The following is an 8,213-nucleotide window of genomic DNA, read 5'->3' as shown; positions in this document are numbered from 1 at the left end:
CATAAGCAGGTTTAGTAGAGTCTCGCGGATCGGTACAGAGATGTTTGTACTTATTTTCAGGAGGCTATGGAACTGTTAGGAAAATTTCACTTCTTTGATTCCTTGTCACGCGAAATTGTTGACTTCGGAATTCTAAACTTCTGTCTTCTATTCTCTTACAGATGGTGAGGACACGTACAGCCAGATCAGATGACCAGACACCCGCACCCCGTGCTAGAGCAGCGAGAGGTCGATGACGTCTACGTGGTACATCCAGAGCACCCGCACGAGCTTCTATCGAGGAGCCACCAGTAGCTCCAGTTGGAGCGCAGGCACTTAAGACGCCTATTATTGCACCAACTCTTCAAGAGATCCTTACACAGTTCCTGAGCATGTTTGACACTTTGGTTCAAGCAGGGTTGATCCCACTTGCTCCTACCACATCTCAGGCCGAGGGAGGAGCATAGACTCCCGCCGCCCATGCCTAGAGCAGCGGGTTCAGGTCGACTAGGTTCTAGAGGTCATACCAGTGTAGCTGGTAGCCCCAGTTCGGCCCGAGGGTAGGGCAGCAGTTTCTGAGGAGGAGCAGCTCAGGCTCGAGAGGTACAAGAAGTACCACCCTCCTACGTTCAGTGGCCTGTCATCAGAGGATGCCCAGGGTTTTCTTGAGGAGTGCCATCGTATCATCCGTACTATGGGTGTAGCAGAGTTGAATGACGTTTCTTTCACTACGTTCCAGCTTAGAGGAGTAGCTTTTCAGTGGTGGCGTGCTTATGAGTTGGGTAGTCCAACAGAGGCAGTTTCACTCACATGGACTCAATTCTCGAATATATTCTTGAGGGAGTATGTTCCCTAGAGTCTCAAAGATACATGGCGCGCAACGTTTGAGCAGTTGCGCCAGGGTTCTATGAATGTGTCAAAGTATGCGGTTCGCTTTAATGTACCAGCCTTGGTTGCTCGGTACGAGAGAGGGTCCGTCGATTTATCGAGGGGCTCAACACCAGTATTAGATTTAATATGGCTCGAGAGTTGGAGATGGACATCGCATACCAGCATGTAGTGGGGATTGCTAGGAGATTAGAGGGTATGCTGATTCAAGAGAGGGAGGAGAGAGAGACCAAGAGGTCTCGAGAACGTGGCACTTATAGTGCTACTCGTGCCCCAACGACATCTTGTCATGGTAGGGGCTATGTGAGTCGCACTGTTTTTTCAGCACTTCCAGTCGCCAGTGGTATACCGACTACTCCTAGGCCCCAGGATCTTTATTATGCACTGCTATTGTCTAGTGCACCTCCTGCACGGGTGCTTTCAGCGGCCAGTCCAGCCGACCTGGCCCGAACCAGCCACAACAGCCACGCCCTTTGAGAGCTTGTTTTGAGTGTGGCAACACTCACCATATGGTGAGGGATTTACCCAGACTTAGGAGGGGTGCACCTCCACAGACTACTCAAGCACCGCGTGCTCCACCAAGTCCCCAGGCTATGATTACAACACCCACTACCGCTCCACCTGCTCACCGAGCTCGATGTGGAGGTTGGGCAGGTAGAGGTCGCCCTAGAGAGGAAGGCCAGGCCAGATATTATGCCCTTCCTGCTTGTACGGAGGCAGTTGTATCTGACTCTATCATTACAAGTATTGTTTCGGTCTGTCATAGAGATGCATCAGTCTTATTTGATCCAGGCTCCACTTATTCCTATGTGTCATCTTATTTTGCTCCGATTTGGGTGTATCCCGTGATTCTTTGAGCTCTCCTATTTATGTGTCTACAGTTGTGGGAGATTCTATTGTTGTTGACCGTGTGTATCGGTTGTGTTTGGTTGTTTTTAGTGGTTTTGAGACCAAAGGAGATTTATTATTGTTCAGTATGGTACACTTTGATATTATTTTGGTCATGGACTGGATGTCGCCCCATCAAGCTATTCTTGATTATCACGCCAAGACCGAGACACTAACTATGCCAGGATTACCGCGGTTAGAGTGGAGGGGTACCTTAGAGTATACTCCTAGCAGAGTTATTTCATTTCTTAAGGCTTAACGAATGGTTGAGAAACGCGTATCTAGCTTATGTGAGAGATGTCAGTATTGATACTCTTACCGTTGAGTCAGTTCCGGTAGTGAGGGATTATCCAGATGTATTTCCAGCAAATCTTCCGGGCATGCCGCCCCACAGGGATATTGACTTTGGTATTGACTTGTTACCGGGCACTCAGCCCATCTCTATTCCTCCATATGGTATGGCTTTTCCTGAATTGAACTTGATAAGGGCTTCATTCGGCCCAGTATGTCACCTTGGGGTGCTCCAGTCTTGTTTCTGAAGAAGAAGGATGGTTCTATGCATATGTGCATTGATTATCGCTAGTTGAACAAAGTTACAGTGAAGAACAGATATCCATTGCCCCGTATTGATGACCTATTTGATTAGTTATAGGGTGCCAGAGTGTTTTCCAAGATTGGCTTGCGTTCAGGCTATCATCAATTGAAGATTCGGGAGCCAAACATCTTGAAAACTGCTTTTAGGACTCTGTATGGTCACTACGAGTTCCTTGTGATGTCATTTGGGCTGACCAATGCCCCAGCAGCATTCATGCACTTTATGCACAGTGTATTCCGGCCCTATTTTGACTCAATCTTCATTGTGTTTATTGACGACATTCTAGTGTACTCCCGGAGTCAGGAGGATCATGAGCAGCACCTGAGGACTGTGCTTCAGACCTTGAGAGAAAAGAAGTTATATGCAAAATTCACAAAGTGTGAGTTCTGGCTAGATTCAGTGTCATTTTTGGGTCACGTAGTGTTGAGTGAAGGGATCAAGGTGGAACCGAAGAATGTTGATGCAGTGCAGAGTTGGCCCAGACCATCCTCAGCTATAGAGATTCGGAGTTTTCTTGGTTTGGTGGGGTATTACCATATTTGTAGAGGGTTTCTCATCTATTGTAGCACTTATGACCACGCTGACCAGAAGGGTGCTCCGTTCAGGTGGACAGAGGAGTGTGAGGAGAGCTTTTAAAAGCTCAAGACAGCTTTGACTACGGCCCCAATATTGGTATTGCCTACAGGTTCAGGGTCTTATATTGTTTATTGTAATGCGTCGTGGATTGGTCTCGACGCGGTGTTGATGCAGGACGGTAGGGTGATTGCCTACGCGTCTAGGCAGCTGAAGGTGCATGAAAAGAACTATCTTATCCACAACCTTGAGTTAGCAGCTATTGTTCATGCCTTAAAGATTTTGCGGCACTATTTGTACGGTGTTCCTTGTGAGATCTACACCGATCACCGGAGTTTGCAACATCTGCTCAAATAGAAGGATCTTAACTTGCATCATGGTTAGAGCTGCTTAAGGATTATGATATCACTATTCTATACCAACCTGGGAAGGCCAATGTGGTGGCCGATGCCTTGAGTCACAAGGCGGAGAGTTTGGGGAGCTTAGCAGATCTACCGGTAGCAAAGTGGCCATAGGCATTGGATATTCAGGCCTTGGCCAACCGATTTGTTACATTAGATATTTCTGAGTCGAGTCGAGTTTTGGCTTGTGTGGTTTCTCAGTCCTCTCTTTATGATCGTATTTGTCACGACCCAATTTCTCCTATAGGCCATGATGGCGCCCAACGTTACCACTAGGCAATCCAACGGTGAACTAACTCTGTGATCTTTTCTTTTAGGAATTTGAAATAGTTGATTTTTAATTATTCCGAAAACAAGAAGTGAAAAAGTTAGTAAAATGAGAAAGTAAAAAATTTGAAAAGCAATGGGATGAAGTGATTACTTAAAAATCAACAAGTCTCTACTAGCATAAATCTCCAAGACCTGGTGTCACAAGTGTATGAGCTACTTGTAGAATATACAAAATAATACTACACTACTGTGTGAAGTGAAATAAACAGAAAATAAAAGCAAAATAAAGACTTCGTCTGCTATAGAACGGGCTCGGAAGGCAGCTCACCGCAAGGTCTCGTAAAATCAAGGATGCGCACCGGACTGATATCCAGATGCACCTGCCTCAGATCCTGCACATTTAGTGCAGAAGTGTAGTGTGAGTACACAAACAACATGTACCCAGTAAGTATCCAGTCTCACCTCGAAGAAGTAGTGACAAGAGGTCAACTCTGACACTTACTATGGGCTAACAATAAAATAATGGAAATTCTAAATAAACATGGGCTATGTAAATGAAACTGCAAACTCAATAATAAGAAACAAATAAACCATTCTTTACTGATAATAATTTCCAAGTAAATTTCCATCATTAACAATTTAACCTCTTAATCCAATGAAACAATATCAATTAAAATTGGACTCCAAGTATTATTACGCACGAATTATGCCGAGGTAGTACGACCCGATCTAAAATACAAATATATAAATTCTGCACTGCCAATGGTCGAACAGTACGAACCATAGATGCATCTATTCTACTGCCGAGGCGTTTGGCCCGCTCCATAAGAAGAGAAAATACTTTATGTTATCCGATTTAAAGATTATTAAGAGGCTAATATTCAAAGAATCACTAATTTCCGTTAAAGGTCAAGTATCCCGTCCAATACTCAAAAAATGAAATTTGACCTTTTACCATTCATTTATCAAGTCTGACCGCGAATGTGAAGAGCAATTTGGTCGCTGCCTAAATCCTTCATCGCGTACGCGAGGGTCTGACCGCGTTCGCGAAGAAGGAAACCAGAACTGAAAATCACCTGAACCACTTTGGAACCCGTCCAAATGCACCAACAAGTCCATAAACATAGTACGAACCTGGTCGAACTCTCAAAACATAAAAAAAAAACCAAGAATCACACCCCAAAACCAAATTGAATCAAGTTTTGAACTTCAAGTTTCCAAATCGCTCCGAACACGCCGAATCAGACTTAGACTATTAGGAAAGACACAATGTTGCATGCAAGTCTTAAATCACCATAAGGAACTATTCCCGGTCTCGGAATCCCAATTGGACATTGATAAGACCAAAACCTACCCCAGACCAAATTTAAAGAACTTTAAAACCTTCAAAGAGTTAACTTTCACTATTAGGCGCTGAAACACTCCCGGGTCATCCAAAACCCGATCTGAACATAGGCCCAAGTCCGAAATCATCATACAAACCTGTTAAAACTGTCAATTCCTGAGTCTGTAGTCGTTTACTCAAAATGTTGACCAAAGTCAAACTTGGCCGTTTTAGCCAACCTTAAGGAAGCAAGTGTTCCGATTTCGACCCGAACCCTTCCAAATCCCGAACTAACCATCCCCGCAAGTCATAAAATAGTAAAAGCACGTATGGGGAGTCTTATTTAGGGCAACGAGATTCTAGAAAGAAAAACGACCGGTCGGGTCGGTACATTCTCCACCTCTTAAACAAACGTTCATCCTCGAACGAGTCTAGAATCATACCTGGAGTGCTGAATAAGTGCGGATATCTGCTCCGCATGCCCTCCTCGGCCTCCCAAGTCCCTCGACTAGTTGGCCCCTCCATTGAGTTTTTACCACAGAAATCTTCTTGGACCTCAGCCGCCGAACCTACCTATCAACAATGGCAACTGGCTCCTCCTCATAACCCAGGCTCTCATTTAGATGAAGCGTGCTGAAGTCCAACACATGCGACATGTAGGCATGATACCTATGGAGCATAGACACGCAAAAGAATGGATGAATTCCTGATAGACTAGGAGTCAAAGCAAGCTCATAAGCAACCTCCCCAACTCATCTCAACACCTCAAATGGGCCTATAAACCTTGGGCTCAATTTACCCTTTTTCCCGAACCTCATGATTTCCTTCATCGGCGAGACTTTCAAGAGAACCTTCTCGCCCACCATAAATAATAAGTCACGTGCCTTATGATCCGCATAACTCTTTTGTTTGGACTGTGTAGTGTGAAGTCGCTCCTGAATCAACTTTACCTCCAAGGAATCCTTCACCAAATCAATACCATATAACTTAGCCTCGCCGGGCTCAAACCATCCAATGGGAGAATGACATCGCCGACCATATAAAGCCTCAAATGGAGCCATCTCGATGCTGGACTGATAACTGTTGTTGTAAGAAAACTCGGCCAAAGGCAAGAATCGATCCCACTACCCTCCAAAGTCAATCACATATGCTCTGAGCATATCCTCCAAGATCTGAACTGTCCGCTCCAACTGCCCGTCGGTCTGTGGATGAAAGGCTGTGCTGAGCTCTACACGAGTCCCCAACTCACTCTGTACTGCCCTCCAAAAAGGGAAGTAAATTGAGGGCCTCTATCTGATATGATGGAAACAAGCACACCATGCAAATGAACTATCTCCTGAATATAAATTTGGGCCAACCTCTCTGAAGTATACATAGTCACAATCGGAATAAAGTGTGCCGAATTGGTCAGCTTGTCGACAATGACCCAAACTGCATCAAACTTCCACAAGGTCCGCGGCAACCCAACTATGAAGTCCATAGTAATGCGCTCCCATTTCCACTCAGGTATAGTCATCTGCTGGAGTAGGCCACTTGGCCTCTGGTGCTCATACTTAATCTGTTGGAAATTTAGACACCTTGTAACATACTCAACCATGTCCTTCTTCATCCACCACCACCAATAATGCTACCTTAGGTCGCGATACATCTTCGTTGCACCTGGATGAATAGAATACCGAGAACTGTGTGCCTCTTCTAGAATCCTTTCCCTTAGACCATCAACATTAGGAATGCATAGACGACCCTGGAGTCGCAGAACACCATCCTCGCCAATAGTAACCTCCTTGGCACCACCTTGCAATACCATCCTCTGAGAATCAACACGTGCAGATCATCAAACCGACGGGCATTGTTCTGCTCCAATTTTGAAGACTGGGCAACGACGCATGCAAGAACTTGATTGGGCTCTGAAATATCCAACCTCACAAGTCTGTTAGACAAGGACTGAATGTCCAAAGCTAATGGCCTCTCCTTTGCTAAAATGAATGCCAAGCTACCCATACACCCCGCCTTCCTGCTCAAGGCATCCACAACTATATTTTCCTTGCCCAGATGGTAAAGAATGGTAATATCATAGTCCTTTAGCAACTCAAGACACCTGCGCTGCCTCAAATTGAGATCCCTCTGCTTGAACAAAAGCTACAAGCTGCGATGATTGGTGTAAACCTCACAGGACACCCCATAAAGATAATGCCTCCAGATCTTAAGAGCATGAACAATCGCGGCCAACTCTAAATCGTGTACAGGGTAATTCTTCTCGTGGGGCTTCAGTTGACGTGAAGCATATGCAATAACTCGCCCCTCCTACATCAATACACAACCCAAGCCAACGCGTGAAGCGTCGCAATACATAGTATACATCCCCGAACCGGAAGGCAACACTAGAACTGGTGATGTAGTCAAAGTTGTCTTGAGCTTTTGAAAGCTCGCCTCACAATCATTGGACTAAAGGAACAGAGCACTCTTCTGGGTCAATCGAGTCAAAGGTGCTTCGATAGATGAGAAGCCCTGCACAAACCGGCGATAATAACCTGCCAACCCCAAGAAACTCCCGATCTCTATCGCTATGGTGGAACGAGGCCAACTCTGAACTGCCTTGATCTTCTTGGGATTGAACTTAATACCCTCGCTTGATACAACATGCCCCAAGAATACCACAAAATATAGCCAAAACTCACACTTGGAGAAGTTAGCATATAGCTTCTGTTCCCGCAAAGTCTGAAGCACCACTATCAAATGCTGCTCGTGCTCCTCCATGCTACGTGAGTAGATCAAAATGTCATCAATGAATAAAATGACAAACGAATCAATATATGGCCTGAACACCCTGTTCATCAAATCCATAAACGCCGCTGGGGCGTTAGTCAAGCCTAAGGACATTACTAAAAGCTCATAATGGCCATATCTAGTCCGGAAAGTAGTCTTCGGAGCATCCGAATCCTGAATCTTCAACTGATGGTACCCCGATATCAAGTCAATCATAAAGAACACCCTGGCAGCCTGCAACCGGTCAAACAGATCATCAATACGTGGCAACGGGTACTTGTTCTTAATGGTAACTTTGTTCAACTGGCGGTAATCAATGCACATCCGCATAGTCCCGTCTTTCTTCTTCACAAATAACACTAGTGCACCCCAAGGTGATACACTTGGTCTGACGAACACCTTTGCTAGCAACTCCTTAAGTTGTTCCTTCAACTCCTTCAACTCTTTCAGAGCCATGCGGTACGGTGGGATAGATATAGGCTGGGTACCTGGAGCTAATTTAATAAAGAAATCGATATCACGATCTGGT

Source organism: Nicotiana attenuata, unplaced genomic scaffold, assembly GCF_001879085.1.
Source record: "Nicotiana attenuata strain UT unplaced genomic scaffold, NIATTr2, whole genome shotgun sequence".
In the NCBI taxonomy this organism is placed as follows: Eukaryota; Viridiplantae; Streptophyta; class Magnoliopsida; order Solanales; family Solanaceae; genus Nicotiana; species Nicotiana attenuata.
This window is presented reverse-complemented; position numbering follows the sequence as displayed.